Raw genomic sequence first — 22941 nt, forward strand, 5'->3', positions numbered from 1 at the left:
GCCATCTTGTGTAGCCCAGGTACAGCTACCTGATTTTGTGTTTCCTGATGTTTTGTAGGATACAGATGAGTTTTGTATGATTGGTGTCCCTAGCAACTGTTTTTTACAGTCATTGTAATCCTACTAATTGATTTGTTTTATTTAAAAACTTTCATAAACATAATTATATCCTTTAAAAACAGTGTTTTTCTTTCACAAAAATCCTTATAACATGTGTTTATTTTTATTTATTTATTTATTTTTTTGACAGGCAGAGTGGACAGTGAGAGAGACAGGGATAAAGGTCTTCCTCTGCCGTTCGTTCACCCTCCAATGGCCGCCATGGCCAGCACGCAACCAGGACAGAATCCGGCACCCCGACCGGGACTAGAACCCAGTGTGCCGGCGCCGCAAGGTGGAGGATTAGCCTATTGAGCCGCGGCACTGGCCATAACATGTGTTTATGTGTATTACATCATTCTATTGGCAAGTCAAATATTATATAGTATTTGCAATAGCAGACATCTTTGTCTCACATCAAAATACATGGCAAGGTTTTTTCACTATAAACAAATACTAAATTATTTTTATTCCTGTAATGAATTATGAAATACATTTTATTTATCTATTGATATTATCTGACGGTTCTTCTTTATTTTGCTAAGATATGACTTTGATTTTCAGAAAATGTTAAGACAATTTTTATTCCCACAATCAACCCAACTATTCCATGATATTTTTATTATCTTCATATACTAGTAAATATTGTTTCTTAGCATCTTCTTAAAATTTTTGAATGTAGTTATTTTATGAGTTTGGCTCATGATTATACCTTACTGTGTTATTGATTTTCAATAACGTCAGTATATCTGATAAAGGAACACACATGTTTATATTTCCTTTAGACCATCTTGTACACAGACACACATATATGCATGAAATTTGTCCAAGAATCCCTGCAGAAATGTTCAGTCAAATCCTCTTCCATCATATCACATCATCATTTATTTAACATGAACTAGTAGGCTGTTTATAAATTATTATTTAACTTGATTCCCACTGAAATCTGGATTTAATGACAATTTTTGGGGCAATAGGGCAAGGATACAAGAGGAAGAATTCTGTAAAATTTAAATTCTGTTTTAAATGCCCTATTATTCTATAATAAATTCCCTTTATTGAACCATTAGTATAATGGCTAATAACATAAGTTTTAAGATCTATATGCTAATACGAAGTGTTCCTTTGGAAATTTTTGTATTTGCTTTCTATGCTCATATTCCAGTATTTTGTTATGATCCATGTCAACATATTGAAAAATGTGAAACAGAAGCATCATTTAAATGTCTTTACATTTGAAACAAATGTACTTAAATCACAATTAACTTTTTATGGTCCAATTGTGAATTAGGTCCTTCTTTTATCAGTAATTAGAATGAAGAACAGATGGTGTAGACTTTAGCAAAAAGTGATAATCTCGCCAAACTAGGATGTTGTCAACTGATTATTCACAAGATAAGGATCTAGTCCCTTGATCAAGTGTCTGTTTTAAAGGTTAGGAAATGAGACATGTGCTTGAACTACAAAAACTTGGAACTTCACAAACAGAATAGTTTCCCAGTTGTATGAGTCTTAGGAGTACTCTGTTGGTTGCCATTCATTGAGAATAACTTCATTAAGTCCTTGTATGATCATTTGGAGAAATTTCCCTTTACTGTCAGAAAACCATTGCTACAATATATCCTAACCATTCTTATCAGTTATTAGTAAGTTTAGGAAGAAACTCCCTCTGTTTTCATCATGTAACAACCCTAGACAACTCTTCCTTTGAATTCTCCACAGAAATTTTTCAGGGGATTCCAGGATCCTAGGAGCTGTAAAGAATTTACCAGTATCCAGAACATGTTCTCTTGCCCATGGACTTGGCCATGCTCCCAACAGAAAAGCAGCAGATGATCCAGGTGAGTAGGAGGCTCAGACAAGTGCACAGTGAGACTAAATTTATAAGTACCTCAAGTGATGCTGAGAATGAATCTCCTGATGAGTTGGAAAAAATAATCAGGTGAAACACTGACGGCAACAACTTGCCAGTGCTGATATTTAGAACTAACTCCACAGATCTAGGATTCTAGGGCATCATCTGTCTCAATCCATACCTCACCACTCTGAGGCCATACCATGTTCCCAATGACTGCCTATACTCCTGGCTATTAGAAACCAAATCATTATAATGTTACAGGTGGCTTAATCTTTCTAAATCATCCTGACTACCTTCTAGTATGGAGATACAAAGAGAAAAACAAGAGGGGGATGTGTTAAGGGATGCCCGTACATTTATGTATTTCTGTATAGAGTGTGACTGTGAATGTGTATGCAGGGTGATGAGTATGGCATATGGTATCAGACGGCGGAGGGAACACATGTTACTTATTACATCAGGCTGGCTGTTTCTGTGAAGCGAAAAATAAAGCAAAGCAATGGGTCATCCATAAATATTTAATTTCAGATCAGCTAAAATTTTTGTAACTAGAGAATTACCAGAAAGTTTGCAAATTTTAGTCTTTAAGAGATATGCATATGGGCTGGCACATGGCTCACTAGGCTAATCCTCCGCCTGCGGCACCGGCACACCGGGTTCTAGTCCCAGTCAGGGCGCCGGATTCTGTTCCAGTTGCTCCTCTTCCAGTCCAGCTCTCTGCTCAGGCCCAAGTCCTTGGGCCCTGCACCCCATGGGAGACCAGGAGAAGCACCTGGCTCCTGGCTTCGGATCAGCGTGGTGCGCTGGCCACAGCGGCCATTGGAGGGTGAACCAACGGCAAAGGAAGACCTTTCTCTGTGTGTGTCTCTCTCTCATTGACCACTCTGCCTGTCAAAAAAAAAAAAAAAAAAAAAAAAAGAGAGAGAGAGATATGCATATGAAGTTAAAATTAAAGGTATATTCAGGAAATTAATCTAACTTTTCTTGGAGAGGCATTACCTTCCTGAAACACTTAATACAACATCTGACAGAGTTTCATAACTCCTTTGTGTATTAAAGTTACATTGCTACCATGTGTGTTGCTGTTTGGAATTTCTTCAAATATTTGAAGTTAAGGAAATTAAGCTTAATGTCATCTAATTGGACACTCTCAAACTTCTCATCAAATTACCCATGGAAAAATGGTGAAAATATAAAAATATACAGGAGAAATTAGAAACAACAATCAACAATAAGCTAGGCTGGCGCCGTGGCTCACTAGGCTAATCCTCCGCCTTGTGGCGCCGGCACACCGGGTTCTAGTCCTGGTCGGGGCGCCGGATTCTGTCCCAGTTGCCCCTCTTCCAGGCCAGCTCTCTGCTGTGGCCCGGGAGTGCAGTGGAGGATGGGCCAAGTGCTTGGGCCCTGCACCCCATGGGAGACCAGGAGAAGTACCTGGCTCCTGCCATCAGATCAGCACGGTGTGCCGGTCACAGCGCGCTGGCCGCGGCGGCCATTGGAGGGTGAACCAACGGCAAAGGAAGACCTTTCTCTCTGTCTCTCTCTCTCACTGTCCACTCTGCCTGTCAAAAAAAAAAAAAATAAGCTAGACAACAAGAATTATTACTAATAAAGAGCTATTTAAAATTGTATAACAAAATACCATGGCTAGTTAAAAACCTAATGAGCTTTTCACCATTCTTAATGTATACTCCTACTCAAAGACTAAGAATATTCACTGCTTAGGGGAGGGAAGGTATATACTGAAATGCATGGAAAGCCCTTCCAGAGGTGATCAGACAATTTCTCTTCATTCCAATAGCATCATTAAGATTCTGTCATTTTGTAGTTATTTGGGACGTTATAATTTTCAAAAACAAAATATGTCTTTAGTTTCAATTTGATAGTTTGGATAAATTGAAATACTGAGAATGAAATAGTTAGGAAATAAGAGGAAAATCTTGGAAGCAATGAATTTTAAGCATTCTACATGCATTTAATATTTTGGCTATGCTAAAATCTATAGATTTTCCAAGGGCTTCTAATTATGAAGAGATTAAGTTACAAAACATTTTGTATAAATATCTTTGTTGATAATTATAAAGTCCCAAAGAATTTTGTGAATATAATTATAAAAATTTCTAAAATACAAAAATTACTAACATAATTTGTTATGAAAGGAAGAGTTGATATTTTTGCTCCTCCTCACTTTTATGGAATTTATCAGCATTTGGAGTTTTATTTTTAAAAGTATCTTTAAGTTAACTTGAAAAACAGTGTTCCAGAGTTAATCATATTATTGGGGAAACAAACATTCAATCAATTCTCAGATTAATAAGGACACAGATAAATAGCTATCTGATTCCATAATTTTAAAGCAGATTTTGGGTCACTAAACACTGAAACCTATACCCAGCAAGAGAATAGATCAGCATCTTGATCACTGGTAAGAGAGAACAATGGGAAAAATGACCCAGGACTGAGAGACATTGCTCTTGCAATGAGGAATTCATAAACAACATTTATCTAGGTCCATTAGATGACAACATAACAAAATTCTTTAGTCTCTTCAAGTTTCACAAAGCAAACTATATTTTAAACGTGTGTTCATGTATTTTCATCTACTTGAAAGGCAGAGTAACAGAGACCTAAAAGATAAAGACTGTGTGTGTGTGTGTGTGTGTGTGTGTGAGAGAGAGAGAGAGAGAGAGAGAGAGATCATCCGTCCTCTGGTCCACTCCCCAAATACTGATAACAGCCAAGTTTGGGATAGACCAAAACCAGGAGCCTAGAATTCCCTCCAGGTCTCCCACAAGGATCATAGAGGCCCAAGACATTGAACCATCATCTGCTGCATCCCAGGATACAATAACAAGAAGTTGGATCAGAAGCAGAGCAGCCAGTACTCAAAGTAGGCACTGTGGTATGAGATATGAGCAACCCAAATGGCAGCTTAACCTGCTGTGCCATAATGCCCACCCTTCAAAATGTATTTATATGGGGGCTGATGCTGTGGCATAGCAGATAAAACTGCTGCCCTCAGTGCCAGCATCCCATATGGACATCATTTTTAGTCCCAGCTGCTCTACTTCCTATCCAGCTCTCTGCTATGTCCTAGGAAAACAGTAGAATATAGCCCAACTCCTTGGGCCCCTGCACCAACATGGGAGACCTGGGGAAAGCTACTGGCTTAGGATCAACCCAGCTCTGGCTGTTGCAGCGATCTGGGGAGAAAACCAGTGGATGGAAGACCTCTCTCTCTGCTTCCGCCTCTCTGTAACTCTGCCTTTCAAATGAAGAAAGAAATTGAATCTTTTAAAAAGAAGATTTACTATGTAAAAGAATATTATTTTTTAATTTTTTAAAATATTTAGAAAATTGAAGAAATTGATAAATATAAAATTAAAAAGCAAAAATGTGATAGAATGGTAAGAAACTAAAGAAAGCAATTTTTAAAATTTTTTAAATAAATTTTTAAAATTTATTTGAAAGGCAGATTGACCAAGAAAAAGGGAGAGATAGACACAGACATATTCCATCTACTGCTATATCCTTTATCAGTTGCCTAGTTTGCAAATACTTTGTCCCATTCTGTTGGTTGCCTCTTCACTTTGTTGACTGTTTCCTTTGCTGTGCAGAATCATCTAAGCTTGATGCAATCTTGTTTGTCTATGTTTGCTTTTATTGCTTGTGCTTCTGGGGTCTAAGTCCCCAATTAAACTTTTCAAAAAGATTTAGCCCTAAGTTTGGAAACATATCAAAGAAAATCAGTCAAAAAGTAAAAACAAGCAATAAATAAAATCACACCTTGTTTTAGAGGGAGTAACAGAAATAGTACATGGGGCCAGTGCCAGGGCTCACTTGGTTAATCCTCCACTTGCGGCGCCAGCATCCCATATGGGCGCCGGGTTCTAGTCCCAGTTGCTCCTCTTCCAGCCCAGCTCTCTGCTATGGCCCAGGAAGGCAGTGGAGGATGGCCCAAGTGCTTGGGTGCCTGCACCTGCATGGGAGACCAGGAAGAAGCACCTGGCTCCTGGCTTCGGATAGGCGCAGCGCTGGCCACGGCGGCCATTTGGGGAGTGACCCAACGGAACGAAGACTTTTCTCTCTGTCTCTCTCTCTCTCACCTGTCAAATAATAAAAAGAAAAAGAAAAGAAATAGTACAGAGACAAAAATATGTGATAACCTGTAATTATACACTGGAGTATTAGCACTGGCCCCAACAGACATGCAGGGAACTGGATTAGAAGTGGAGCAGCCAGGACTCAAACTGTTGCTGTGTTGTTGGATGCCATCACTGCAAATGGCTGCTTAACTCAGTGCCGCAATGCTGGCCCCAGTTGCAGATAACTGTTGTCAGGGAACTAGAGGCTGATCGTGACTATGATGAGTGTGAAAATTTTTTACAAAATAGACCTAGAACTCTTGCTTTTATGAGGTTTACCTATGGGAATCCAAGAGGTTCTAACAGTAAAGATATATGGAAGATCTCAGCATTGCTCTGTCAGGGGACCATTTAATAAACAGCTAAAATCTTTTCATTGCATATATCAATCCCACTCTTAGGTTTTTACACAACTGATCTGAAAACCCATTTGTGGACTTCCAAGATGGCTGAATAGGGTGGAGCCACAATAGCTTCAGCTTCTCTGGGATATGAAGAGAACGAAGGAAGGACAGCATTTCTAGAGGTCTGACTGATGGAAGTTTTTGGCAAAAAGAGAAAAAAAAAAAAAAAAGACTCTGGGGGGGGGAAAATAAGAGAGAAGACAGAGACGCCGCTGCAGCCAGTGACGTAGCGCAGCCAGCTGCCTTTTGCAAGCTTCCATCTTACCTCATCATGGCAGGAAAAAAGAGCTTCATGCCCCGCCATTTGGGTCTCACCGAGAGGGAATTCCAGTCTCCCACTGACTCTCACTTCAGCCGTGGGAACCAAGTGGGGTCTGAGGAACAGCCAGACCTGGAGCAGGGAAGCTGCTTTGATTCCTCCCCCACCCACACTCCCCAAGTGCCACATTCAGCAGTGCGAAGTTAGGCAGTCAGGAGGAGACAACAACTTCTTGTAAGTCAACAGTGTTTGGCAGCTTGTGTCCCTGTTGATATTGCCTCAGGGAGAACCTTGCTGACTTTTGCATCTGTCCTGGAGCACTAGCTGGGATGGAGGTGTAGGTCCTAGAGCACTAGATGGGATGGAGGTGGGGGCAGGGTGCCCACCTAACCCCATGAATAGAGAGTACCTTGCCTGCTTCTCAGTCCCCAGCAATGGCTCGCAGCAACAACCAGGGAAGAGGTGCCATCTGGAAAATGCCAGTGAAGGCAGTCCCTGATCATGAGCTTGCAAGGACGGGTTTTTACCTGACAGATAAATTCCCAGTTCCTACTAACTCTGAGTCTAGCCTGGAGGGTTCACAGGGGGAGGGGCTCCCACGTAAGCCTGTGAAGAGCTCTCTTCCCCTAAAGCCAAGGCAGAACACTGGCAAGCGCAGGTTCTGGGAGCAAAGAACAAGCGGGTTCCTGGGGCTGAGTGGATCCCCTGTTCCCTGTGACTGTGGGAGCCCTGCATGCTATGTGGGAAATCTGTGACTGTGTGATCGGTTATGGCGTGTATCTGGGTCTCGGACAATCACTGTGTCTGGCTGAAGAGGCTAAGAGTTCCCTGAATGCCTGGGGTAGGTCACTGCAGAGTATTCTGTGTTTCCACCGAAGACTACACAGATGCTCTGTGTGGTTTCTGTGCAAACCTTTTCATCTATGTCATGTGTGGGTTTATTTACCCCAAGAATTTGCTGCTCACTGTTTTTGCGTAATCTTATGATCATCTTTTGCATTCCTTTTCAGTCATTTCCTCAGTATCCTCACATTCTAATACTGCAGTGTTGTTGTGCTCTTTTGCGGATGTCATAGTCTCTTCCTTGTCCATGTTTCTCTTACTTCTACATTTACTTTTAGGCATTTGTGGAAACACTTGTTGGTTTTCTCCTCCGATGGCTTCTACCCTTGAATCATGCATCTGTGTCTTAGTGCAATGCCTGCTCCTTCAGTGGATTTCCAGAGGCATGTGCTGGCCGGGACAGGCAGCAGGCAGGTGTGCTCCAAGCATCCAGGCTGACACACAATTTGGGCGTGGTAGATGTCCTCTAATGTCAGCAGCAGTGAGGATATGCTCTCATCAGCTGGTGTGATCACTGTCTCACCTGCTCCCTCCCAAGGTGATTGATGTCCATGGCAAGCCCATGGTACCTACACACCCCACCAACACAGGCCCATGACGATAGAAGCAGAGGGAGAGATGGTTCAATAATTAAAATGGATATCAATGAGGTTACTACTGGAATGCCTACAAGTCAAGCAATGTTGGCACACTCTTATAAGCTGGAGCAGACAGGAAGTACATTCTCTTCATAGAATATTCCACAGAACACAACTCAGTTGACAAAGTGATTGTAGCCTAAGAGATCCATATTTATACTGATAACTTCCAAAAAATTATGTGTTTAAGCTACCAAATTTGTAGCATCTCATTAGAGCAATAAAAGAAAATGAATACAGAATATAATAAAATCAGTCATTGCCAATTATAGTATGCAATTACTTTTCTAAATCAGTGACTTAGCACTTAGAAAAGACTTTTTAAATATATATTAAATATATGTATAATAATTATAATGTATATTTTATATGACACTTTGTAACATATATTTGTGTTATGTAATTGTATTTATATGTGATATGTATTATTTTATATAATTGTGTTTATATGTGACATATATGATATGTATGAGGTATTAAATATATACAAAATTGTATATGTACTAATGTCATACCACATAATTATAAATATATTATTTATAATATATAATTGTAATTACAATTATTACTATATAATGAATAATATATACAATATACAATATTATATGTAAATCTACATGTAAAATATTTAAGATAGAAATGATTATATGTAATATATACTCTAAATTTAATACAAATACATATTTTCACAATGTATATTAGATAATGTATGGATTTTAGCATAATAAATATTGAGTATAAAAAGTCATATTTATAATATATAATCTATTTAATATATTAATATATAACAGTTATATATAATGTACAATATTAATATATTGCTCTTTAATGTATATATTATATATTCAATATATTATTTAATACCTAAAATATATAATTAATAAAATGTATATTATATCTGTTGCAAATATATAACATGTGATGAATAATATATAAAACATAAATTATATTATAATACAAATATATGGTATGTTATATTAATATAAGAGAAAGGTACCTCCCTCTTTGGTTATCCCATTCTTTCTGCTGGGCTCTCACTCACAGAGTTCTTTCATTTAGGTAACTTAGGTAACTTTTTTTTTTTTTTTTTTGCCACAGTGTTGGCTTTCCATGACTGAAATACTTTCATGGGCTTTTCAGCCAGATCTGAATTCCTTAAGGGCTGATTCTGAGGCCAGAGTTTTGTTTAGGACATCTGCCATTCTATGAGTCTGCTGTGTATCCCGCTTTTCATGTTGGATCATTCGCTCCTTTTTAATTCTAAAAGTTAGTATTAGCAGACACTAGTCTTGTTTATGTGATCCCTTTGACATTTAATCCTATCACTTGGACTAGTGAGATTGCATTGGTACATGCCACCTTGATGGGATTGAATTGGAATCCCCAGGCATGTTTCTTTTTTTTTTTTTATTTTTTGACAGGCAGAGTGGACAGTGAGAGAGAGAGACAGAGAGAAAGGTCTTCCTTTGCCGTTGGTTCACCCTACAATGGCCGCCCCGGCTGGCGCGCTGTGCTGATCCGATGGCAGGAGCCAGGTACTTATCCTGGTCTCCCATGGGGTGCAGGGCCCAAGCACTTGGGCCATCCTCCACTGCACTCTCGGGCCACAGCAGAGAGCTGGCCTGGAAGAGGGGCAACCGGGACAGAATCTGGCGCCCTGACCGGGACTAGAACCCGGTGTGCCGGCGCCCCTAGGTGGAGGATTAGACTAGTGAGCCGCGGCGCCGGCCTATTAATAGATATTATCTTACATTTATTATAAATCAATATATTAAATGTATATATTTAAAATAATATAATTATATTATGTAAAGTATACTGTGTCTAATAGTATAAAATTTATATATATGGTATATAATATGTGTACGCATGAAAATATATATTTAATGTATATTATATCTATATAGTTACAAAATATAAAATATATGTAAACATTTTGTTAGCATTATACACATCGTATATATAATATTTGATCATTATAAGTAAAATATGTTACCTATATAAAATAATACATAATGTACTTATATATATTACACATTCATATGCATTACATATGTGACATAATTATATACATAATTATACATAAATTATAAATATTTTGAAATTATACTTTATATTTCTTACATGCAATTTTAATTATTATATATGTAATATGTAATATATAGTGCATTTTATATATAATATATGTATATCTTTAAAAACATGTAAATACAGCATGTGTATTATAAAAATGTCATTTATAAATTGTTATACATATCAATACTATATTTTATATTTTTGATTTTATGTTAAATTTATGTATATATTTATGTAGGCCTATAATTAAAGCATGTGTTAGATATTATATATATTAAATATTGAATATATAAAATTAATATACATAATATATATTTCCATATGTAAAATATTTAATATGTATCAGCCCTTGTCCTGTCAAGGAACAACTTTCTACTTTATTCCTTTTAGTATTTTTTGTACTACTTAATACCATTGGTTGAATTCTTTCATTAACACACAATTATTCTTAAGTGTTTAAATCTAACTGAAAAGTGATCTCAGTTATATATAAGAATGGAAATAAGAGAGGGAGGAGAGTTACAGTTCGTCACATGCTCAATCGGATGTACACCTAACGGTAGAGTTAGAAACGTGCCAGAGGCTGGCGCCGCGGCTCACTAGGCTAATCCTCTGCCTTGCGGTGCCGGCACACTGGGTTCTAGTCCCGGTCGGGGCGCCAGATTCTGTCCCGGTTGCCCCTCTTCCAGGCCAGCTCTCTGCTGTGGCCAGGGAGTGCAGTGGAGGATGGCCCAAGTGCTTGGGCCCTGCACCCCATGGGAGACCAGGATAAGTACCTGGCTCCTGCCATCGGATCAGCACAGCGCACCAGCAGGGGCGGCCATTGGAGGGTGAACCAATGGCAAAAGGAAGACCTTTCTCTCTGTCTCTCTCTCTCACTGTCCACTCTGCCTGTCCAAAAAAAAAAAGAAACATGCCTGGGGATTCCAATTCAATCCCATCAAGGTGGCATGTACCAATGCAATCTCACTAGTCCAAGTGATAGGATTAAATGTCAAAGGGATCACATAAACAAGACTAGTGTCTGCTAATACTAACTTTTAGAATTAAAAAGGAGCGAATGATCCAACATGAAAAGCGGGATACACAGCAGACTCATAGAATGGCAGATGTCCTAAACAAAACTCTGGCCTCAGAATCAGCCCTTAAGGAATTCAGATCTGGCTGAAAAGCCCATGAAAGTATTTCAGTCATGGAAAGCCAACACTGTGGCAAAAAAAAAAAAAAAAAAAAAAAAAAAAAAAAAAAAAAAAAAACAAACCTAAATGAAAGAACTCTGTGAGTGAGAGCCCAGCAGAAAGAATGGGATAACCAAAGAAGGAGGTACCTTCCTCTGAAGGGAGGAGAGAACTTCCACTTTGCTATGTCTTTGCCTAAATAAGATCAGAGTTGGCGAACTCAAAAGGCTTCCATTGCCTTGGCAACTCACGACAAGAGACTTGGGTGATTACTGATGTCATAAATAAGAGCATCAATTGTTAAGTCAACAACAGGAATCACTGTGCACTTACTCACCATATAGGATCTCTGTCCTTAACATGTACTATGTGAATTCACTGTATAACTACTACTCAAACAGTACTGTATACTTTACTATACAATATACTACCTTATATATTTTTATCTTATACTATATACTACTTTATACTTTACTATACTATGTATTACTTTATACTATAATTACTATAAAATATAGAATTATATATTCATCAATTATATATTATCTATATTAATAATGTAAATATATTCAATTAATTACATATATCATTATATATTATATAATTATATATTTACACAATATTTATAATTACATATATCATTATATATTATAGACACATAATGATATATGTATAAAATATAGAATTATAATTACAGAATTCATGTATTTGTTTTATTATATTTATGAAACATTCTAATATTATATCTATAAATAATTATATACAATAATATATATGAATATCTATGTTATAATATATATTATGAATGATTTATAACATTCTTATGTATAATTTAATATATAAAATGATTATACACATATATTACATAATCATATAACTATATAATCATACTTTGATATCTTTTATCTGTAATACTAGATATATATTATTTAATTTTATGTAATTTTAGAAATGTATGTACTTATATAGATGATATATAAATATGTAAATATAATTTGTTATATAATATGCAATGTTTTATATTATCTTTGATTTTATATTATATTCATATGTATATATTAATCTAAATTATTAATCTGTCATAGCATATTATATAAGTGAAATCACACTAATATATATTAATGCAGTTATATTCATTCATTACATATTACATAATAGCTAATATATGCAATTTATTGCCAGTGCCGTGGCTCAATAGGCTAATTAAAAATTCAAAAAAATTAAAACAAAAAAATGAGACAAGGGTATTTTGTAAAATCAGAGGAGAAAAAGGACACTACAGAAATAAAAACAATCATCAGGAGTTACTACAAAGAGCTATATACCAAGAACTGGCAAACCTCAAAGACATGGATAGATTCCTAGACACATACAATCTACCAAAATTGAGTCATGAAGATATAGAAAGCCTAAATAGACCATTAACCAAGAAGGAGATTGAAGCAGTACCAAAGGCCCTCCCAACAAAGAAAATCCAAAACTGGATGGCTTCACTGCTGAATTCTCCCAGACTTTTAAAGAACTAATTCCTATTCTCAAGCTATTCAAAGCAATTGAAAGGGAGGGAATCCTCCCACACTCCTATGAGACCAGCGTCATCTTAATTCCTAAACCAGAAAAAGATGCAACAGAGAAAGAGAACTATACACCAATATCCCTGAGGAATATAGATTAAAAAATCCTCAAAATGTCTAAACTCTTGAAGAACTGATTTTTTCTACTTACTACTTGTTGAATTCTTTATTTGGTTGAAGGTTATGCTTGTGGTTGTACAATAAACTTGAAAGTATGTCAATTTAAAATCTAAAATAAAAAAATAAGGAAGGAGAAGGGAGCATGGGAGCATTGGTGGGAGGTAGGATAGGATGGGAAGTACCATTATGCTCTTAAATGTATATTATGAAATACAGGAAGTTTGTTCACCTTATATGAATTTTAAAAATTAAGAAAATTACTTGTGTTTGTTTGCATGTCTGCAGAAGCTCTATTAATAATTATTAAACACTTCAAACAACCAAAAGATCCTTAACAGGTGAATGGAAAAGCAAATTTTGGTACTCCCATGCAATGGAATACTATTGAGGATAAAAAGTAATGAACTGTCAATATTGAAAATGCATTGAATAATCATCAATGCATAATATTGATTGTAAGAAGTCAATCAGAAAAGATTAAATACTGTGCCATATAAACATTTATATGGCAAAAATATGCATACAATAACTAGATCAATGAATCCTTTAAGGCCAAAGGGAGGATGGGGTATGACAAGTACAGGGCATATTTTACAGCAGCTAAACTATTCTGGTACACTGTTATGGTGAATATATGACAGTATGTGTTTTTAAAACCCACAGAAATTTAAGAAAATAGAGTGAATCCTAATGTGTGAAAATATTTTTAAAAAGAAACATAAACATTCAGAAATCTCAAAATGGAATGAAGAATATGAATGGCAAATATGTAAGTATATTTATATCTATTTTTTTGACAGGCAGAGTTAGAGAGAGAGAGACTGAGAGAAAGGTCTTCCTTCCATTGGTTCACCCCCCCCAAATGGCCGCAACAGCCGGAGCTGTGCTGATCCGAAGCCAGGAGCCAGGTGCTTCTCCTGGTCTCCCATGCCGGTGCAGGGCCCAAGCACCTGGGCCATCCTCCACTGCCTTCCCGGGCCACAGCAGAGAGCTGGACTGGAAGAGGAGCAACCGGGACAGAATCCGGTGCCCCAACCGGGACTAGAACCTGGGGTGTTTGCGCCGCAGGTGGAGAATTAGCCTAGTGAGCCACAGCACTGGTGTATATCTATTCTTAAATATATACAGACAATTGTAACAAATAAATGTTTTACAAATATATTAAGCATCCTAACTGAAGGGAAGAGAAGAGTGCAAAGTAGTTTTTTTTTGTTTTTTTTGTTTTTTTTTTTTTTTTTTTTTAATGTATTTACTTAAGAGACAGAGAAAGAGACAGAAAGGCAGAGAACTCACACTCCACTGGTTCACTCTCCAAATGTCTAAGAACAGGGAATAGGCCTGAGCAAGTATTGGAACTAAGTATTTAATCTCCGTCTTTCACATAGGTGAAAGGAACTCAAATATGGGAGCAATGACTGTAGCGTAGAGTCTGCATTAGCGGGAAGCTGGAGTCAAGAATCAGATTCAGGTGTGGAACGAAGGTACTCCGATCTAAGATGCACTTTCTTAACAGATCTACTGCTGGGTCAAATGCCCACCTTTAGACCAGAAATCTACCCAGTAAGTGTTTGTTATTTAAATGAAGTACCAAGAATAAGGCAAAAAGGACCACAAATAAGTACTGTACTCCACTTGATTGATTTGTTTTTCAAAGAGGTAAACGACCTAAAACCACTGCACTACATAGTCTGAAATGAATAAAGTATATTAACAGGATGGTGAGGAAAGACTTCTCACCATTAGTGTGGTTACAGATAAGCAAGAAGAGAAGGCTAGCCTCATCCACCTGGTTGAAGATATCAGTGTAAACTCCTGTTTAACTTAACATATATGCAGATGACTACATACAGAAGCATTTATATACCTGTATATGTTACACACACACACACACACACACACACACAGACATACACTTGCTTCCCTTTCAACTGAGAGGCTCTAGAAACAAAAATATACCAGTAGCAATGAGAACACTTAGCACTGAGATCTTTGTCCTCATTACCTTTCTTAAATAAAAAGAACTGGGCTCCTTGAAGAAGTGCCTAACCCTAGCATGGAGAAGGAAATATGTAACATGAGGCTGAGGCATCTTGCAATGCTAGAAAGTAAGAAAGTACTGTATTCAGTATCTTCACAGTCATGAGAGGATGTTGAAGGGACACAAAATTGCAACCAAAAGAACTTCTGTCTGCCAAAGCTGCTACAATTTGGGCAACACATAAAGCAAGCACTATTTAAGCCCTCAAATATAAGGTAAATTCTCATGAATCCATAATTATATGTAAAAATCAATTAAATACATGGAGAGATAAGACTAATTGTTTATGCAAAATTTTTCAAATAATCCCATCGATATACTTACCTCTAAGATCTCTCTCCAAAACAGAATAACCCCAATCTGAACACAAGAAAACACAAATCCACGCCAGTTCCACAAAGTACTTGAACAGGACTGTTCTAAACTTTGAAGTTCATCAGACAAGACAGTCTGAGAAAAGTTCATGTCAAAAAGAGCCTAAGAAGACATGTCAACTAAATGCTGTGTTATATTTTAGATGGAATCTTGAAACAGAATAGGTTCCTTGAGTAAAACTAGCAACATTTGAATACAGTATGGCCTTTAGCCATAATAATGTGTCAATATTGGTTAATTGATTATAACAAATGTACCATATTCATGTAAGATATTAATAATAGGGTAGACCAAGTGTGTGGTATATATGAACTCTATTATTTTTATAATTTTCCAGTAAATCTAAAAATATAAAAATAAAAAGGTATTTGAACAAGAAATGAAAAGAAATACCAAACATTCTCACCTTTGACAAACACAAACCTTGGACTGAGTCACTGCATTCATTTTTTGACAGCAATTAATAAAATATCAAATGATTTGCACTCCTATGTATTACTGTGAAATTCCAGAGCACCAGAGTTTTTACAGCACCGTATAAGTTCCCAGAGAGTGCTAATTCAACACAAATACAGACATACACAAACACACACTCTCATGTAAAAATATATACATGTAACATCAAATAAGAGATCAGACAGATATACATATTACTAGAGACCAGAATATCGTCACTTTCTTGATGGTAAGATGCTAGAGCATGATGAAATATTTTTAAAATTAAAGAGAAATTTTTTTCAACACTGTATTCTATTTCTATGTAAATTATCAATTGTGTCTGAGATTAGTGCTATCCCCAAAACAAAGAATATATATTTGTATATATACATATATAGAGAGAGAGAGCAAGAGAGAGAGAGAGACTCCAATAATCTACTTAATACATATAGTTTGTTGGAAAGTGGGTGACATGCTATAATAGCAAAGTAAGTAAAGTGTACAATATGAAATTTTAGAACCATACAAGAACAAGAACCATACAAGAACAACCGTTCTTGTAACTTGACTTCTGAAACAGTTATTAAATTGTTAAAGAAGTAATACATTAACTATTTTACCATCATCCTGGATCTACTTGGTGAATACAACAGAATCATTTGTTTAAGTATTGTTTTTAGTTTAAATTCTAACAACTAAAGTAAATTGTTAAAAAAAAAAGTGGATCCTGTGGTATGTCCTGGAGGTACTGTTGATGTCTTCGAGTAGTGAGGACTAATGAATTCATTAAATCACAATCAATTATTTTATAAGGATGTAATTTATTTGATTTATATAAGTATTTTCCAATTGGTGGTAATTGAGACCATTAATGTAAAAATATTAAAATTAAAATATATATAAAAATATATATTTATTAACAAATTAAAACATCTTATTGCACTTTAAAACACTTTAGAAATATAATTTGAGTCACTTTTTAAAAATATGTGAATAGCATGATACCAACTGAATATTTCTCAGTAACCACTCTCGAGCCAAGACTGCCTGTCCATCCACATTTTTTAAAGATTTATTTTATTTATTTGAAAGACAGAATTCCAAAGAGAGAGAGGGAGAGACAGAATGAAGGATCTTCCATCTGCTGGTTCATTTCTCAAATTGTTGCAACGGCCAGGGCTGGGCCAGTTGCAAGCTAGGAACTAATTCCAAGTCTCCCATATGGGTGCAGGGGCCCAAGCACTTGGGCCATCTTCCGTTGCTTTTCCAGGCACATTAGCGGGGAGCTGGATTGGAAGTGCAGCAGCCAGGACTTGAATCGGCACCCATATGGATGCTGGCACTGCAGGTGGAGGGTTAACCTTGTGCACCACAGTGCTGCCCCATCCATCCACATTTAAAGCAATCGGGGAAGGCATTTTGATCTAGTGCCTGGTTAAGATACTGGAGTGCCTGAGGTCAATCTCCAGCTCCAGTTACTGACTCCACTTGCCTGCATACAGGCCCTGGGAGGCAGCAGGTGATGATTCAAGTAATGGAGTCCCTGCCACCCATGTGGGATACCTGGATTGTGTTTCCTGGCTCCTAGCTTCAGCCTTGGTCTAGCCATTGCCATCAATGGCATTTGGGAAATGGATTAGCAGGTGGGAACTCTTCTGTCTCTGTCCCTGTATGTCTCTCCACCACTCAAATAAGTAAATGAAAGTCAGAAACAAATAATAAAATAATAGTCGTTCATTAAAAATTTCATTTCAATAATGAGGGAACACCCTTCATCTTCCTCCTCAATAAGGACTTATGTAACTTTTTTTTTTCTTTGTGAATTTTCTTCTCTGTAACAGCTGTGCCTTGTCCTCAAAATATCCCAGGGGAATGATTTTAACTTGATAGCATCCAATATCCTGCTGGGTGGTATTACTTTCAAAACTAATTACAACACAAGCTAAAAGAATTGCTTTGTCTCAAACTTTACACATGAAAAATGAGACAAATTTGGAGTAAACACTTTACATTCTCATCCTGAGGAAAAAATGGTGGTAGAGGGTGTGAGGCAATGGAATTAAAACATAGAATACTAGAATATCAGCCTAAAAACTGATATCCATTTTTTAAAAATACAGTCATTCGTGTTTATTTTTATTTGAAAGGCAGGAGACAGAGAGGTGGATGGAGATAGATCTTCCACTTGCTAGTTCACTCCTCAAATGCCTCACACAGCCAGGGCAGGACCATGCAGAAGCCAGACGCCCACAACTGAATCCTGGTCTCCCACCTGGGTGCAGGGAGCCAAGCACTGGAGCCATTTTCTGCTGCCTCTGAGTGTTTACATTAGCAGGAAGCTGGATCAGAACTTAGACTAGTTGTAGCCCAAACCAGGCACTCTGACATGGGGTGCATGTGCCCCAAAGTGCTTATTAACTGCATTGCTACAAACCTGCTTCTTTACTCATTTTTAGTAAACTGTTTTGCAGAGGAGATTAGAGGAAGGAAAGAAAAGTTTTGTAGTCAGGCAATGGGGAAACGATGTTAGTCTTTAGAAGAGGATTAAATGAAGAACGGAGATGATGGTAATAACATAGTTTATGAATTCATAAAAGCTCAGGTGTGGAAGATTTCTTAAATATATATTTATTAGATAATGATTTCAGAATATTTAAATTCCATATTAAATATGATTAATGAGACATTTCTATTTCATTCTAAATCACTCCTCTTTTTATCTCCTTCAAATTATTAGCATCCCTCATTTAAAAACACTTTAAAAAGTTTTTTCTACAATATGAAGCACAAAATTATACATTCACTGCACCAACTCTTGCATGAGGAATGGCTTACAAAATGTATTTATTATTTCTGATTCATCATCTTCATTATGTTTATTGGAATTATTAAGTTTATATTTTGGGGGCAGAGCTGTGGTGCAGTAGGTTAATAATCCACCTGCAGTGCCGGCTGCTCCTCTTCCAATCCAGCTCTCTGCTGATGCCCTGGGAAGCAGTAGAAGATGGCCCAAGTCCTTGGTCCCCTGCACCCGCATGGGAGACCTGGAGGAGCTCCTGGCTCCTGGCTTTGGATTGGCATAGCTCTGGCTGTTGCCGCCTTTTGGGGAGTGAACCAGCGGATAGAAGACATCTCTCTCTGTCTCTACCTCTCACTGTCTATCACTCTACCTGTCAAAAAAAGTTTGTATTTCTCACTTGCCTTGAAATTATTTTTTTTTAAAGAGGAAATTTTACTTTTTATGGTATATAAAAGAAAATGTTATTTTTTAATATTAGAATACTTTCCTCATGTGTCAAGTAAATGACAATAGAGAATTGTATTTCCATATTTTACTGAAATTTGATGACAGAAGAGGAAACATGGTTATAGTAAAAAGCACTATCATTATAGATCATGAACTATTTTTATTAAGGCTCAGGTATGAAGCAGTATCTTCAGATTTTAACACAGATTTAGAAATGATACAAGTTAATAAGTAAAATGATAAGATAATATAGAAGCAAGTACATATTTAGAATAGAAAACTTCATACTCTGTATAACAGAGGTAGCATTTTCACACCTGATAATAGGTATATCATTTATGCCTTAATTTGTAAAAATCTTAATGTTAGTTTCCTAAGGTAGTGACTGAACACCTCTGGACACTAATTAATGAAGGACATACTCTTGCCCATGATATCTTTAAAATAATTACAAGTCTAGTTAAATCATATATTGTTCTTGTCCAGTAGAATATGCAGGGTGAAAATGAATTGAGTAGAGAAAAATTATTCACACATATGAAATGACGATGTTCTTGGCAAAACTATGGGACAGACTTTGTGAGGGGGAAAATGGGATATAGTCCTGTGGACAGTGATACTAACACGTCTCATTATAATTTTGAAAGAGTTGGAATTAAATTTTGGTTTTATAATCTTTTGTTATCTTTCTTTGCTTTATTTCATTAGTATGATCATTTTGAAAATCTCTCTTAGTGTTCATTAAGAGGGACAAAAAGAGTGTGAATGTAGACGTTTTTATTCATGCCTAACCCTGAAAGGTAAAGAAAAGAATTAGTCGTGAAAATCAGAAATCAGATTCATGAAGAGCCTGTCATTTAGAATCTTATTTAATATTAAAAAAGTTATGAGGCCAGCGCTTGGCAGGTAAGGCTGCTGCCTGTAATGCTGGCATTCCATATGGGCGCCGGTTCGAGTCCTGCTTCCTCCACTTCCCATCCAGCTCTCTGCTATGGCCTGGGAGAGTAGTAGAAAATGGCCCAAAGTCCTTCGGCCCCTGTACCCTCTTGGGAGACCTGGAAGAAGCTCCTGGCTTCAGATTGGTGCAGCTCCAGCTGTTGCAGCCTTCTGTGGAGGGAACTAGGGGACAGAAGTCCTCTCTCTGCCTCTACCTCTCTGTAACTCTGCCTTTCAAATAAATAAATAAATCTTTTTTTTTTTAAAAGAAATATACAGGGACCTGGAATGAGGATCACTGTTTCTCTAGGAGTTATTTCTCTTTGCCAGTTCATTTAAAGATATTTGAGATGTAAATGATTGCAGTACTCATGATTTACTCCTTTCCAGGGGTCTTCATGGCTCCTATATGGACTGTCATCTTGTTATAATATTTGCTAAGTCTAGGCATAATCTTGAGTGTTCAACATTCATTATTTCACTTTCACCTCCCAAGAATTGGAGACATAGTCTTTATATTATCTACATTTTATATTTAATAAAACAGATTTAGATATACTTCTACCAGTTAATGAGGCATATGGGAATTTTGCTGTATTCAAGGCAATATGTTAGTATATTTCTAGTCATCACATTGATTGAAAAATATCCTACAATTCATATTTTTTAATTTTCACTTCTCTTTTAATCAAGTGCTTTACATAAGTATATTTTTACTACTTCCAAAAATCCCAGAAAATTAACAGTTAACATACACGATTTAGAATAACTCTGTATGTAACCTTATAATTATCTGAAAATAATTTTAATTTAGGATTAAATTTAAATTAATGTCAACATAAATGATCTATTCAAGTAGATGTCAAAACTTCCAGATATTGGATTTTCAGCCAAACTTATATTTTCTAAATTTACTGAAAGAGAAATTTGCTTCCTCAAAAGGGTTAACAACTCAGGGAGATCATTATCAGGTAAAATTTAATTATCCCTAATTCTTGTTCCAAATACTTTCTAGTGAGTAAGTCAATAATGTTAGAAAAATACAAAGATTACACTTCTAAAAATAAATATTTGCTGTATTCTACACTCTGAGGAGTTTGGCATTAACACAATCATTTCTACATAACTATAATCAGACAGTTTACATATAATAATGAAAGATTACTTGTTACTGTATATGAAATTGGGTGTTGTGAACTTTTCAGGAGTACTGTGACACTTACACTGGGATCATATATATTGACTTTTGGGAAAAGGAGCCATAGAGAGGCATTCATTCATTCACTGGATAATTATTCATTTGGTATGGCCATTGGGCTAGAACTTTTACTAGACTTTGAGGGTATTCACACAGTCCAGGAACCAAGAAGTTAGCAGGGACCAGCATTGTAGTATAGTGGGTTAAGCCATTGCTACTAGCAATGTGGGCATCCCACATCAGAGTGCTGGTTCAAGTCCCAGTTGCTTCATTTCTCAAGTCAGCGTCATTGTAATGCACCTGAGAAATCAACAGAAGATGGCCCAAGTACCTATACTCTTCCCACCCATAGAGTAGACCAGGATGAAATTCCTGTGTTAGGATTTGGCCTGGCCCAGGTCTGGCTTGTGCAGCCAGTTGAGGAGTGAACCAGTAGATGGATGATATTTCTCTCCCCCCCTCTCTCTGTTGCTCTTTTAAATAAACAAATAAATCTTATTTTAGAAAAGAATTTGGCTACTAGTTAAAGTGATCAGTTTAAGTTCATAACTGATCATAAAGATAGGTGTTAGGGACCCATTTGCGGAGAAAATAACCACGCTATAGCGCAATTTGAAAGAGGAAACGGCCTAACCACAAAACCGTTATAATGGCCTAACCACAAACCGCAAATCAACTGTCATAACCGTCGTTGCTATGACTTCAGGACCCTGGGAGGTCAGCGCAAGGGTGGGGCTGACCTCTAGAAACCATATATAAGGGGACCATCAGACACTGTAAAGCAGAGGTTGCTCAGCCTCTCTCCCTGGTCCATAGCGCCTTGTGCCCGCAGGAGTAGGCTTGAGAGATCTCTCTCCCTAGTAGCCTAGAGTACCAATAAAATGTGTTTAGCTTGACTTTCCTCAGTCTCTTCGACACTTTCTTCGCAGCAACCAGGCTAGTTCCCGGAGAGGGAGATCCTGGCAGATAGGATTAAGTGTCAAGGGGATCACATAAAAAAAGACCAGTGTCTGCTAATAATAATTGATAGAATTAAAAAGGAGAGAACAATCCAACATGGGAATTGGGATACACAGCAGACTCATAGAATGACAAATGCCCTAAACAGCACTCTGACCTCAGAGTCAGCCCTTAAAGCATTCTGAACTGGCTGAAAAGCCCAAGAGAGTATCTCACGCATGGAAAGCCAAGACACTGTGGCAAAAAATTACCTAAAAGGAAGTTCTCTGTGAGTGAGATCTTGGTGGAAAGAAGGGGCCATCAAAGAAGGAGGTACCTTTCTCTGAAGGGAGGAGAGAACTTCTACTTTGATTATGGTCTTGTCTAAATGAGGTCAGAGTTTGGGAACTCAAGAGGCTTCCATAGCCTTGGCAGCTCATGACAAGAGCCTCCGGTGATCACTGATGTAATAAAGGAAGATATCAGTTGTTAAATCCACAACAGGAGTCACTGCACTTTCTCCCCATGTAGGACATTTTATGTGTTGTACTATGAGAATCAATGGTAAGACCAATC

General features: G+C 37.0%; 2 long non-coding RNA genes across 2 annotated transcripts; one reads left to right on the forward strand and one right to left on the reverse strand.

The window, feature by feature from the left end:
• Positions 1 to 1111: 1111 nt before the first annotated feature.
• LOC127491797 (uncharacterized) lies at positions 1112 to 8567 on the reverse strand. The gene is made up of 3 exons (XR_007920720.2): positions 7712 to 8567; positions 5798 to 6063; positions 1112 to 2845 (listed from the first exon to the last, which is right to left on the reverse strand). It is a non-coding gene; the product is annotated as an uncharacterized lncRNA (long non-coding RNA).
• A 3265-nt stretch (positions 8568 to 11832) lies between these two features.
• LOC127491798 (uncharacterized) lies at positions 11833 to 17423 on the forward strand. The gene is made up of 3 exons (XR_007920721.2): positions 11833 to 11900; positions 13858 to 13963; positions 14580 to 17423. It is a non-coding gene; the product is annotated as an uncharacterized lncRNA (long non-coding RNA).
• Positions 17424 to 22941: the final 5518 nt, after the last annotated feature.

The sequence above is a fragment of the Oryctolagus cuniculus genome, chromosome 3 (assembly GCF_964237555.1).
Source record: "Oryctolagus cuniculus chromosome 3, mOryCun1.1, whole genome shotgun sequence".
Classification (NCBI taxonomy): Eukaryota; Metazoa; Chordata; class Mammalia; order Lagomorpha; family Leporidae; genus Oryctolagus; species Oryctolagus cuniculus.